The sequence below is a fragment of the Siniperca chuatsi genome, linkage group LG7, assembly GCF_020085105.1.
Source record: "Siniperca chuatsi isolate FFG_IHB_CAS linkage group LG7, ASM2008510v1, whole genome shotgun sequence".
In the NCBI taxonomy this organism is placed as follows: domain Eukaryota; kingdom Metazoa; phylum Chordata; class Actinopteri; order Centrarchiformes; family Sinipercidae; genus Siniperca; species Siniperca chuatsi.
In genome coordinates this window covers 16,016,175-16,031,177 of record NC_058048.1, presented here as the reverse complement: position 1 = coordinate 16,031,177, position 15,003 = coordinate 16,016,175, and positions in this window count along the sequence as shown.

Genomic DNA, 15,003 nt, shown 5'->3' with positions numbered 1-15,003 from the left:
GCCAATGTTCTTTGGACTTGCAGATTGACAGACATCCAGTTTGATTTAGGTTTATAACATTTATGTAATGCGACAACCTCCTCTGCTATTTTCCTCGTCCCCTCCTCTTTATACACTATGAAACTCAAACAGACACAAATAGCCCTTTAAATGGAATATTTATCAATCACTAAAGCAAGGAAGACTTCTATGTTTAAAGGAGAAGGCATTTGAGCAATGGGCTAAAATTAAAAATCCCCTTATCATATTATTGTAAGCTTCACTTTCCGATGCACATAATTGTGATTGCACATTATTCAAAGATCCATGGAATATTCAGTTGACATCTTAATCAGTCACTAACACACTTTAGTGCCACTAATAATGTAAGGTTAATAGATTTCATGGAAAGCTGTAGCTTTGTCATCTGTTTTTAAGGAACATGTTGTTTTGGACACTCATTTAGCACACAGCCTGCTGAACATAAATTGATGGCAGTGCGAACCAGTGGTGTGTGCAAGCGAGAGAAAACAAACCCAACGGAAAGTGACAAGACAGTAGATCACTGTGTATTTGTTCCAATCTTAAATGCCATGCCATTCCTGTAGATTAGCCAATGGAAAATGAAAACAAATGGCAAAATGGGAGATGCCAAGCCACGGAGCAGAGAATAAAGACAAATGAGTGGCTGGAAGGATCAAGGTATCACCTCAGAGACACTTTGAATGCCAAAGCAGAACAGCTTACAGCTGGTGCACTGGAGAGCTGGGGGGTGTCTCAGTATGTAGTTCCAGACACTGATCACTTCTCCTTTGTGCATGATAACCATCTCAGTTGTTGCAGCCATACAGAAAGACAACTCTCACTAAGTTATCTTAGAAGCTCTGTGGTGCTCTATAAAACAGTTTGATCATTAACTTTAATAAGACGTCTGTACACTTAATTCCTATAAATGCTATTCGCATGACATTAATTCAATGCCCTTCAAGTCTGGAAAACGTTCATTTCCTCGAAGATGCTTTCTTCAGATGTCTTGAGAATAACAATATATTACGCCTGGCTGAGACATGTAATGAAAATCATATACCAACAGGAGTGAAATATTATCAATAACAGCCTTGCGTTCAAGAGGTTTAATGCATGTTATTCTTGTGTGATAGATATTTTCAGAGGGTACAGTTAGTCTGATCTCCAGGTAGAGCTGGATTTTCTTTTTTAGTGATTGTCATATTGGCCTTGACATGATCAAATTTTAGCCAAAGCTAGAGATAAATTAATGAAAGTCACCCAGTCATCTCATATTTTGGTACAAAACTGACTTTTTGACAGATTTTTTGGACAAGGAATAACCAGGAACACATTACATTAAAACACATTATGAATGATCGTGTTTTGATTAAGGCCATTTCTCTGATGTGCATACTGTCTATCAAGAGCTGAATGAGGCTGATAGGCATCTGTATATCAAATCAATAAACACTAGACTTGTAGGTTTTCAAATGGGAGATCAATTAGTCTTAGAGAAAAATATGGTCCTTGACACCTGTATATCACATTCTGTATCATGTGCGAGGTTGCGTTACATTTCTCGCAAGCACTTGTTTTATTATTTTGTATCAAACTTTGAGTAAAAAATGTAGCTCATCCATATTGATTGCAGTTTAATATCTCGTCTCACTGACCCATTTTATAATGCATCCAAATAGATGTCAAAGCTCAGAGTTTTTTGCAAATGTATGCATTCCCCTGAAAATAAAAAGTTTGTGATGAATAGTAAACTGAGGCATTCATGCCAGAGTACTGTGGAAGTCATCCAGATGCAGTCTGTGTTCAAACACAGTCGATGATTCCAAAAAGGTCACTGGAGATAAAGAAATGTGGAATACAGTAATACATTTTGCATTGATGAGAGGAGATGAGGAGGAAAAAGGTCAACAAATCAACTTGAACTTTGGGACTAGATAGCAAAAGTGACTTGATTAGAAAAGGTTTGGGCTGACTGGCTAGTGTAGGTTGGACATTATGTCTCGGGACAACCTGGTGAAAGACCCTTGTCAACGTGAAAGCCCTCTGGAAAATGTCACAAAGGTTGCCTCAAAACGAACAAACACTGCTGTCCTGTGTTTGAAGACCCTGACCCTCATCTTTATGTTTATTGACAACTGAAAAAGGCACACAAAGAGTTGGCTGGTAGGAGAAATAGACGTTGGAGACAATAGAGGCTAGTCATGTTGGTCACTCAAATACTTACCCCTAACCCTAACCCTTACGGAGCTTAATCTATATTTAAGATAACAAATTTGAAGTAAAATCTGTAGGGATGAGATTTTGTGGAACATGCAGTCCTTAGTATTTGTATCATGAGAACTTCATGTTTACCAAATTAGAGGCAGTGAACCATCAAGTGAGGAAGAAGACGAACAGATAACACACACATAATCTTCCAGAGTAGACAAGGATTCTTTGTATTAATTTTATTCAAGCAGATACATAAATAAATGCAAAACGTCATTGACCCCAGATGCACAAACTTGGACACACACGCACACACGCACACACATACACACACCTAATCAGCAATCAAACATTGTGCTTTGACATGCAGAATCTGGAGTCTTTCCCCAGGAGTGCTGACAGAATAGGAAAAGTACTGGGCTGAAAGGAAGACGTAGCTTAGAGGTTGCACTTTCTCTTACTTGATATTTAATGAATGAAGTCTCCTGGCTACGATTCTGCTTAAATGTACAAATCTTCACTGTGGCAGAGTAAGTACAACCAGTATGAAGAAGTGAATAGAACAATTTTACTGTGACAAAATCACTTTAAAAAATCATTTTAACTAAAATTAAGAGTGCATTATTATCCATGATGAAAATAACTTAGGATAGAACCAAAATCTAAATCGACATTTTGTTAGTTAGATGAAAAGATTGATAACACTCATGTCTGTACGATAAATATGAAGCTACAGCCAACTGCCAGTTAGGTTAGCTTAGCATAAAGAAAGAAAACTGGGAACTGGCCCCTCTAAAGCTCCCTACCATAATGGTCCAAATATAAGATGATCCTGATTGTAAAACGAACCTTCTCCGATTAGTAAAAGACTTGTTGAAGATAGTCCTCATCCTTGAAGTATTACTGGACTCTTTTAAGGCTGACTAACTCTAAAAGACATTCTATAAATGGCCCTGAAGTAACTTGCTAGCATAGAAACATTAAGGCTACAAACAATCCATAATGTGTTAATTAGTGAGCTTCAGGGGCACTGGTAGGCATATTTTAAGGTACATACATGAGACTGGTATTGATCTTTTCATCTAACTCTCGACAAAAGGAAAGCGAATAATCATGTTTTCCAAAATGTCTGACTATTTCTTTAAGTCTCCGTAAATGTCATGGATGGTTTTGTTTTTTAGCACAGCTGGCTACAGTAGGAATTCAACCTCTAACATAGTGACCTCTAACACAGTGAGCTCAACTAGATAACATCAGCAAAAAGCTTTTTAATGTGTCCATTATTTATCACGATTAAGAGTGATACTGAGACAAGAGGCTTTACTCGACTTAAGTTACTAAAAGTGAACAGGAACAAGTAGGAGCAAAGAGGAGTAAAGACAAGATGACACTGAATCCAAGGAGAAGAAGACAGAGAGCAATCTGAGCAGTCTCATGACTCATGGTTTGTGTTTAGATCTAATTTGTGGGGCCCAACCAAATATCCCTCCTCCACATTTTAAATCTTATTCTTGTTGCCTCCTTGGTGGGGATGGAAACCAGCTGTGGTCATTTGGATGGCTTGTCAGTCGATTTAAAATTGAGATTCAGTCTGCACCCATAATGTCTCTGTAAGAATGGAGACTGCTCTGCTGGTCTCACTGTGTCCTTGTCCCTCCCCTTCCCCCTCCTCTCCAGGCTCAGTCCCTCATGGCCGGTCACCATGGCACAGCCACAACCTTTAACATCAAAACAAACAGTGACTGTGCCACAACTTCAAACAGATTACTGTAATTCAGGGGAAGTGGAGCAACATCTTGGCTCAGACGTGGTTTTGCTTTTCTCGTGACGTATGTTTGATTGTTTTAGAGGTAAACGTAATCTCCAACATCCAACCTAAGCAAGTAAAAGGAAAAATGTTACAGCAAGTCACCTCTCACCCAACCTCTGTAACTGCAACCATACGTTTAGGTTGGCTTTAACTTTTCAAAACATCAACATCTATTTATGTGGTGTTTTAGTACATGTCCTTCCCCTGAACCCTGACTATGACGTAGGTCTACTGTTGACTGACTCATATCCATGATCAAACAGATGTGTCTACTTCTTCTCTGGGTGAATATTTGATGGGCTGCAGTCTGCGAGGAATGCTGGTCAAACAGAAACAAATCCAAGCAATTTTCACACACTTGCTTTGATAACGTCAATAAATCACACATGAATTTAGAGCATAAACATTGTCCTTGAAGAAAAAAATATATCAAGTTAACTGTAGATGTTTTCTAAAGTCACGAGCAGCCCATCCAGCCACAATGCTGCACCCTCTTGCACGTCAATAAATTACCACATCCTCAGTAGCGGCCTTCCTGCCCCATTTAAACTTCCTTTCATTTTTCAGCTGAGGCATAAGACCTACTAGTGAAACTTTCTTGTAAACTAATGGCGTGTGAAGGGATGTAGCTAGATTAAACAGTTAGTCAGCTCTTGTAAAAGGGATCCAGGGATCAGTACGTTTACAAGTGAGGTTTGGCCCAGGTGTTAATCATATTTATCATCAAGTTATCATATTGGCAGTGCAACAGCAGCAGAAGCAAATACCCAGTCAACTGCAATATGCCAACCCCCTGAACCCTGTTCTCATTTTAAAGTGCATCAACCAGAAAGCTAATCTGGTACTTATACTCAGACATATTCATTCTCTAAGAGTGGGACAACAAATAATAAAAAAAATACAAGATAAACTGTTGATTGAGGAACAAAGAGATGCTGTTGTAGAAAGAAATAGGAAAAAGAGACACGAGGAGGTATGAGATGAGATATCACAGAATGCTGAGGTGGTACAATTGAAAGGGACAGAAAAATATGCAGAATTATGCAGATGTGCCCTGACTGCTTTTTTGCCTCTTGACCTTCTTCTTAGCAGAGACAAATGAGTTGCCTCTTGGAAAATAGATTGGATGGAGAAAAGCAAGTCTTGTCAGTACAATAGTCTTTTCTCCTGCTATTCCCATGGTTCCTTCCTCTCAAGTAAACCATCAGGCGGGCATGCCAGGCCACATAGGATTGTGCCAAAGTACACCAATGTTATCACCAGGCATTAAATGTACATACACAGATGGATGCTGCTGTCTTTTATGAATGAATCCCTATGGATCACTGAGTGAGAAGCCTTTCTTAAAGGCCCTGAAAACCTATTTTCTTAATCAGCTTATTATTATGAGCACATAATAACACCAATGTACAATTATCTGCCAAAGTTAACAGTTTAGGTTATTTCACATAACAGAGTTCTATATTTGTGTTTTTTGTTTGCACTCCTCTCTTTGAGGCTTAGTTAGATAGAAAGAGATATCACGCATTTCTGTGCACCAATCAAAATTTAGCAATGTTTTAATCAAAATATGATGACAGTTGTGGGTTGTTTGCTTGCCGGCACTGTCAATCAAATCTGATCAAACCTCACCTGACGAGTTTTTGAGAGTTAAACCCTTATAAAATCATGACTAAAAATGTTTCCCCCCCCCCAACTTTAACTTTAATTATTGCTTATTTACTCATGAATATTTGATGTTATAGAGAATTACTTAAGATTCAAAAACAAAGGCATCCAGGGCATTTAAATGCAGTGGGAGGAACGAAACATGAACAAAAACACACACTGGAGAAATGCAGCAGGAACATGCTGCAGGGAACCATATGATCTCATAAAATATCCAATGTCTGCTAATGCAGGGTCCTTGGCTCAGCTGTGTTTTAGTAAAAAGAGAACAAGTCAAAATATGTTGAGTTCCAATTTGGCAGCATCAGGTGTTTTGACAAATACATCAGAGAGTGGGAGAAGGCTGATGAGGACGTGTAGTATAATTTCACACCACTGAACCCTTAGCGGAAGTTCCTGATTTTTTTTTATTAAAAAAGAAAATATGGCAAACATTTTTAGCCAACCTCCTAAATTGATTAGATTATTCTAAATTGCAAGCATGTGGTAGGTCAATATTAACAAATATTGTCTTCTTCAGGAAATTAAGACAACAAATCATGTTAATAAGTATGCCCAAGATGCTGCCCTTACGGATCAGTTTGTTGAGTCTGTCTGCTACCCTCAACCTGCTGCCCCAGCATGCAACAGCATACAAGATAGCACTGGCCACCACAGACTCATAAAACATCCTCAGAGCTTAAGAGAGCCTGAGTGTTCTTAGCCCAGTCCAGTTTATTGTCCATGTGTACTCCGAGGTACTTGTAATCCTCTACAATGTCCTCTCAATGTCAGTCAGGTGGTCAACAATCCAGGACACGAGGGGGGCATCCACCTGCATCTCACCCAGCAGGGCTGGCCGGATGGTGTTGAAAGCATTTGAGAAGTCAAAAAACATGATCCTCACCGTGCTTGTCCAGGTGGGTGTGGATGTGGTTCAGCAGGAAGATGATGGCGTCTTCAACTCCCAGCCGGGGCTGGTAGGCGAACTGAAGGGGGTCCAGGAGGAGTCTGACCATGGGCCGCAGCTGTTCCAGCACCAATCTCTCCAGGGTCTTCATTATGTGGGAGGTCAGTGCCACCAGTCTGTAGTCCTTGGAGCCACTGGGACGCGACGTCTTCGGCACAGGAATGAGGCAAGATGTCTTCCACACAACAGGGACCCTTTGAAGACTCAGGCTCAGGTTGAAGATGTGCAGAAGGACTCCACATGGCTGGGGGCACAGGCTTTTAGAACCCCGGGGCTAACTCCATCGGGGCTTGCAGCCTTGTTTGAGTGTAGTTTCATCAGCTGTCCTCTCACCTCGTCAGTAGTCAGGCACACAGCAGAGGTTACAGGCGGGGGAGTCATCAGTCATGAGACGGTCGTTGGCCTGAGAACCAGTTGAGTGGGGATGAGGACTCTCCCAGGAAGATGGAGGATGTGGGAGCAGTGGACTCAGAGGAGCTTGAGGGCCGACAGCAGCTGAGTTAGAGGGGGGATGAGCAGGAGCCGGTGTGTCGAATCTGTTAATGAACAGATTAAGTTCTTCTTATTGCTTCTCTCATTTCCTTTAAGCAAGCACATTTCTGTCTGGTTTCTTCATGATGTGAGTTCCATTGAAGGTTATTTTAATCAAGCCCATGTGATCCTCTGGAATTCCAGGGATCTGACTGGTGAGGAGGAATTTGGATCTGGCATTTTGAACTCAACGCACAGGTTACCATGGTGATGTACCTCGCTTTAAAGGGAGCCACCTACCTGACACTGGAAAGTCTGCTTAAACATGAAGTTACCTCACTAATCCCACAGTGAAGCATCTGTCAGGTGTAACACAGGTTGCTTTGATAATAATTTACCATTTTAGGACTGAAGAGAATGTCAAGCTCAAAGCTGATCTTTACCCTGGTTATGGATGGCTATGGATGACATTTGCAATTATAAGCATAGGGAGTACAATGCTTGTTAAATCTTCCATAGCTTTTGTCACCGCAGCATATGCAATTAACAAGATGAAAGCCAATCCCATATGTTTGTGCTGGATCTCATCCAATTACAGCTGTTTATCTTTTTCACGGGTGGTCACATTGAGCCACATAGATAAGCAGCTTCCCTTTGAGGGCGCAGCATGCTGTTTACATGTGTTTGTATATGTGTCTGTGCATATGTGTTTGTGTGTGTGTGTGTGTGTATGCTCTTTGTGCCAGCACTGAATGTACAGTAAAAAGAACATGACCCCTCAGCTACAGTGTGCTGGCTGAAGAAGCCAGACAATGAAGAAGGGCATGCAGGATTAGCGACTTGTTAAATGTTGCCCCAATCTGCTGATATATTCTGCAGACAGTATAAATCACAGCAATGGAGGATTTGAATATAATATTCTGGGAATAGAGGAATTTGAGTTTCAAGTTAAGGGGATATCAAAAGTAATTCCATAACTGGAGACCAGTGATCTGAGAACAGCACAAATCAGCAGCTTTGGGCCCTTTCATGAAGCCTGAGTACCATGAAACACTGTAGCACATAATTTACTTATATAATCTCGACTGAGATTGACAGATTGATTCCAACTGTCCATATGCCTGTAGGGTCAGAAAAACAAACTAAAGCTGATTTTTTGTTGACTCTTGGGACAAGCAGCGTTTGAATTACAGAGATTTTTTATCAGAAAAAAATAGGGTTTCCCCTTATAATTTTATTCAGTGGCCTCTTTTACTACTGTTTACTGTTTTAGCAAGTCAATATTTTGTTGCTGCTTGAGGCAGATTTAGGAGATCACACTGCTTACAAAAGGTCAACTTGTCAACTGTGTTGATGGCTGAGGTGCTCCAGTGGCCCAGAGGACCTTTGTTGCATGTAATTCCCCATCTCTCTTTTCCCTTATCTCCTGTCTTCTCTCTACTGTCAATTATCTAATAAAAAGGCATAGAATTCCCTAAAACTGTTTTAGACTGAGGCAATGTTGAAGCTTTTTGTAAGGTTGAGTATATTGTAGTAGACTCCAGACCATATTTGTTGAATTTGTTTCTGAATGCAAACATTCTTTTTCCAGTACATTCAGAAATGTTTGAACTATCTAAGCTACAGCATTAGTCCTCACAGTATATTGCATGCCACTCAGTTCCATAGCCACACACACACACACACTCACACACACACACGCACACTCTCCACTTAATTAAAGAGCCTTCACAAAGCTGCTTTTGTTGTGAGATGTATAAACCCATGAGATCGTTAAGGATCTGTCAGTCACCGGGGGTTGGCAGTCAATCTTCCTCTGACTCCAGTGAGGGGGGAAGTCAGTGCACATTATTATTAATTGCAGTCAATGAACTGTTTTCTTAGCCAGATGGGGATGAGCTCAAATGAAGCAGCAGGATTTTCTTTCAGATTCTCTCAAGATACAGCTTTATACTTTCCCACTTAAAATCCACCAGGTTTTTTAATAAGTTATACAATCATTGTGGGTAGAAAATTTGATTTACAGACCAGTCCTGTTAAATCCTGCTTAATGTGATGCTGATGTTAAACCTTATACACTTCACACTGAGGGTTATTCGCACTTGTCTGTTCCCTAATGTTCAGGGCATTATACTGTACGTCTCTGCACACTGCTCAAATATGAATCTCCTTGCCTCTTGTATATTTTTGAGGAATCTGCAAGTGAAAATGACATTCTTTGAGACACAGATTTACAGAGATCATTATTTCTCCCCTCGAAGGTAGAAAGTTTGGTTGCTTTCTGCTGAAAGATTTATTTCAGTCCCCTCCTGTCACCAAGAAAGGAATCAGAGATGCTCTTTGAACATGTTATATATGTCTCTATGAATTCCAATTTTCTTGTATTTCTTTTGATTTCATATTCATTATTTTGTTTTGGACTTAGTTCTGACTATGTCTAAACAATTTGTGGTTACTTTCAACTTCTTGTTAATGCTATGCTAATGGTCCTCGGTCCTTCATCTTCACAAACTTTAACTGGACTATGATTACTCCCTGTGATTGTCACCCCTGCATGAAAGCTCAGCGATTGTTTTGCTGTCATTTTATTTTTTGATTTGTAGCCAGCTACCTGTGCAAACACAATGCCCAGATAACAGTATGTTGGTAGACGCTGATGGTGAATAAAGGACACAATAAGAGCATGTGTTGCTTTCCAGCAACCTGACATGGGATTTTACTTGATCCAACATTTGTCCATTAGTCAGAACATTGAGCTGTGAACAAAGAGGGGCAGAGACGTTATTTACGCTCAGATACATTTCAGTTCACTCTTTCAGTCGTTCAAAATTTTCCAAAAGCTGTAGAAAAAAATGGGTAGTGTTTTTATTTCACATTGTTTTGACTACTGTATCTATGGTACTGTACTGTCATGATCCTGTCCTATTTTTCCTTCTTCTCTCATATTTCTATGTTTTATAATATCTTCACACGCCGGCCAGATCAGATAAATTAGTGGAGCTCCCACTGAAGTTTTAACCCCTCCCTCACGCAATCACCAATCATTTGTTTCACTCTTCCACTTCCATTCAATTACACAACGATGGCAGTTTGTGATGTGCTCTTGAAATAGCACCAATGACATCAACAGTGAATGGCAGGAAGGAAGTTCTAACATGAAGGGATAAATGCACATAGAAAATGGCCTTTAACAGAGTCTCAGACAACAATAGACCCTCACAAAAACCCATTCCATCCCAACAATGATGTGATAAAGAAAAATAACAATAAAAGCCCACTGCCACTTTGCAGTGCAATGGAAGAGCAAACAGGAACCTCCAGAGTTGACCTGATTCACAGCAAAGATTTAGAGAAAAAGAAATTGCTTTTCTCTGTTGTAGAAAACTTCTAAAAGGACTTTTATGTTCACTTGGTGGTCTCAGTTTATAAAAATCCTTTGAGATGTTACTTAATAACCCTGATGGATAAATGGTGTATGCTCTTTTAGAACATATGGACAGCTGAATAAAAGTCAAGATATAACAAAACCTCTAACCCTTTGGCCATTACTTCATTATTGGCATGGGGATTATTTTTTTCCATTTGCAATTTATATATATAGCTTTTCCATTTGCAATTTATATACATAGCTGGGAGAAAGAAGAAGAGGTAGGAAACGACATGATCTGATTTGTTTGGTGCTTGTTGTTTTGACGTTGCTGGGTTGGTATGGAGTTTGGAGTCCCTAGTCCCTATCTAAGAAAATAAACTGCTCAGTAATTCCATTGTAGATAAGACATGTAATATCATATTCTCAGTGGGGGAAGAAGTATTTAGCTCTTTTAGTTAAGTAAAAGTAGCAATACCTCAATGTACAAATACTTAACTAGAAATGAAAGTCCTGCATTCATAATTTCACTTTAGTAGAAGTACAGATGTATTATCAGACTGTAAAATGTACTTGTGTCAGACAGACCCCACATCTCCTCCACTCTAGTGCCGAACACCGGAACCCCTCAGGGCTTTGTGCTCAGTCCCCTCCTGTTCTTGCTGTACACCCATGACTGCAACCCCTGACATGGAGACAACTCTGTTGTGAAGTTTGCCGATGACACCACCATCATTAGCCGGATTTCAAACAATGATGAGACTTCATATCTGGAGGAAATCAACAATTTTGTAGAGTGGTGCACAGAAAACAACCTACTACTCAACGTCAGCAAAACTAAGGAGTTTATTTTAGGAGGCCAAACACACACCCCTGTCTACATCAGTGGAGCTGAGGTGGAGCAGGTGAACAGTTTTAGGTTCCTGGGAATCAGCATCACAGAGATCCTGTCATGGTCATCTCACATCTCCACCTTGGTTAAGAAAGCTCAGAAATGGCTGTGTTTCTTAAGGAAACTTAAGAAGGCAAAATTCCCGTGCCAAGTTCTTGTTAACTTTTACAGAGGAGCAATAGAAAGCATCCTGACTGGAAACACCACAAACTGGCATAGCTTCTTCCCTCAGGCTGTGAAACTACTTAATTCATCCTCAGCACTCCACCATGTAAAATAGTTTTATTTCTATGACGTATTATTTATTCACTCATCTACTGTATATAATTTTTATATTATATTTATTTTATTATATATACATCTGTTTCTGTGAGTAGCATAAAGGGAAGTACATCTCAAATCTCATTATACAACCCTGTGTTGTAAAGATAAATAAATCTACCTTGTACCTTGTACCTTGTATATCATATCAGTTGGTTATTATTACTGATGCATTAATGTGTAAGCAGCATTTTAATGTAGTTGGTTGAGGCAAAGCTAATTAACTACTTTATATACTGTTGTTGACTCTATAGCAATGCTTAATAGTTAATCATGTTTTACAGATTGATTATATGTTTTGTATGTAAAATCTTGATATTCAAAGTAAGTAGTAACTAGCAGTCAAATAAATGTAGAGGAGTAAATAGTACAATAAATCTCTCTGAAATGTAGTGGAGTCGAAGTATAAAGTTGCATAAAATGGAAATAAAATGAATACAGTACCTCAAAACTGTACAGTACTTGAGTAAATATACTTAGTTACTGTACTTTCCACTACTGCATATTCTGTACTCTTTAAAGGGACTCTTTCCACAACTGAACCTGTCAGCATGTATATACTCCACTTAATAGTGAGCCAGCCGGTTTTCTTTTTCCTGCATTTCATATTCATGCAAGCAAATTATAGCATCTGTCATAGAGCTCTATTTGTTTTTCCCACATGGATTCACAAGCAACTAAAGGTCTAAAAATCATTGTGTGGTTATGGATACAAACACACAAGCACAAACACACAGTCATGAGGATTGACACTGCCCTTTTTGGCATCCTACCTTAGTAAACAATATTTCCCGTGATCTCTACAATGCAAATTCTGTCTCTCCCTCTCTCTTTTACACGCACACATGCTGCCTCTGAATATACTGTTTATATCACTTAGCACCCATTAAATCGTTAGCCTGTTATAAACTGTGCATAAACACACAGATCACACAAATGAGTGTGGGTCAGAGCGGGAATTAAGTTTGTTGTGATAATGTGATGGTTTATTTTACTCCAGAGGGATAAATACTGCAGGATTTCTGAGAAGTAGAGATATGAGCACTGCAGTTCTCATATGTAAACACACCACATACACAGTTATGCCCAAATACACTGAGAAGATAATCCTACAATGTGTGTATGATATGAGATGGAGTTTTGTAGTTTTGGTTATACAAATTTAGACAAACCAGTAACTCAAAACGTATGATGCTGCGTCCTCCATTGCACGTAGACAAACAAGTAGCATTCCTGCACAGTGGCTGTTTACAGCATTACCCTACTGTCCGCTTTGATATAACTTTGGAAATGCTGGCATGGAAAAATTACACCTTTTGTCAAAATCAGGTCAGCTATTGTGTGTGACAGTCGGATGGATGGACAGAGTGTGTGTGTGTTTGTCTTACTTTGGACACATTGACAAGGTTAACTCCCATGATCTGAAGAGAGAAACAGAGAGACAGAGAATTACAGTGCAGCCTTATTAGGACTTTAACATCCACTGTTCAACTCAAGGAGACTGCACCAAATATTCCCAATGAGTCTGATCTTGTTTACTGACAGGGAAGCCAGTCAAATCTAAAGCTATGCATAATGAAGGGCTGCAAACACACATTAGACTAAATGCAGGCCAGGCAAATTCACTCTCTTGCTTTGGTTGACCTTGTGCCATAGTTTAGGAGAATAATGGTTCTCTTCAGATTGTTTAACATTATAACAACAGTGAGGCAAAGATAAGCCGGTCAAACTGAAGGACCTGGTCTATGTAAGTGGGAGCTCAGTATTTGTTGCCATTTTCTTATCGATTTGGGGAAAAGTAAACACGTTGCCACCCACATGTAGAGTGAGAGTGTATAGTAAGTATCTATTAAAAAATAACATTTGAAACATATAATATGGAAACAGTCACAAGAGAGCAAACAGGGAAGGTAGAATGGAGAAAATCCCCTGGAGAACAAGGCTGTACAATAACAGTTAAGATTACTGTAATGTCTATGCAAGCATACAACAAGCAAATGTTTAAATCTTGAGAAAAATAAAGCATTGTTGTAACAAGTGCCTTGTCACCCCATCTCTCTCAACGTACTGTAACATATCTTATTTTTTTTCTTTGTTACGGCATACATAGAGTAATCTTATTAATGAAAACAACGCTGGGAAAAATTATTAAATACATTTTAAAAACTGAGAATTCATTGAAGCTTTAAAGTGAGCCTTTGTAACTTTTGCTGAACATTGGCAACAAGTGGCAACAAGCTGAAAGTGTAGTTGTGAAGTGTAACAGTAGCAAAGATGACTCAGTAACGTGCAATATCTATCTTAAGTTTGCTAACATTAGCTAACATTAGCCACCATAAGCTACTTGTCATACCAGACCAAGTTAGGCTGTAGCAGCAAAACCCCACGTGTATAGAGCTGAGAAAGGAGTGTTTTTTGCTTATAAATTCAGCTTTTGATTTGTAAGATGATGTAAGAATGAGTTATTTCTTCTTTCAAAAGTTAAATTGTCTTACTTTATTGCAGAAGTTCTCTGTTTTTCTGTATGGTCCTCTTTTGAAAAAACGCTACTGTTCTTAATGAATGACATTAAAGGACTTCTACATCACATTGATGCACATTTTAATAACTTAGAGAGAGTGAGTACTGGCTGACGAGATCAGCTTTCCCAAAATAGAAAATGAAGTCAGATGCAGTGTGTGTTCGAGAGAGAGAGAGAAAGTGCAGAAGAGAAACACTGAGCTCATGAGAGACAATGAGAACATTCATCTAAATTAAAAGACATGGACCCTGGAAACCTCATACATATTACCACCACAATGACACCTGCTAAAAAACTCATATTCATGGACTTATGTTCCAAACACTTAGTTGCAATGCAGAAACAGCTGTTCATTATTCTGATTTAGCTTACTGTGTACTGAGATCCAGTGGAGGAAGAAGTAGCAATACCACAGTGTAGAAATACTCTGTTACAAGTATAAGTCTTGCATTCAAAATTTTACTTAAGTCAAAGTACAAAAGTATTAGTATCAATATATACTTAAAGTACCAGAAGTAAAGGACATCACATCCTATTACAGAGAATGGATCATTTAATTGGCATTAAATGAACCACACTAAGCTGATTTAAATCCTATCTATCAGATCAATCTCAGTTTGTACAGTGAGTCCTCCGTGCATGCCAAAGTTAGTCATGGAGTTCCACAAGGTTCTGTGCTTAGAGTGATTCTATTCACCTTATTTATGCTTCCTCTAGGCAATATTATTAGGAAACACTCCATAAACTTTCATTGTTATGCGGACGATAGCCAATTACATCTATCGATCAA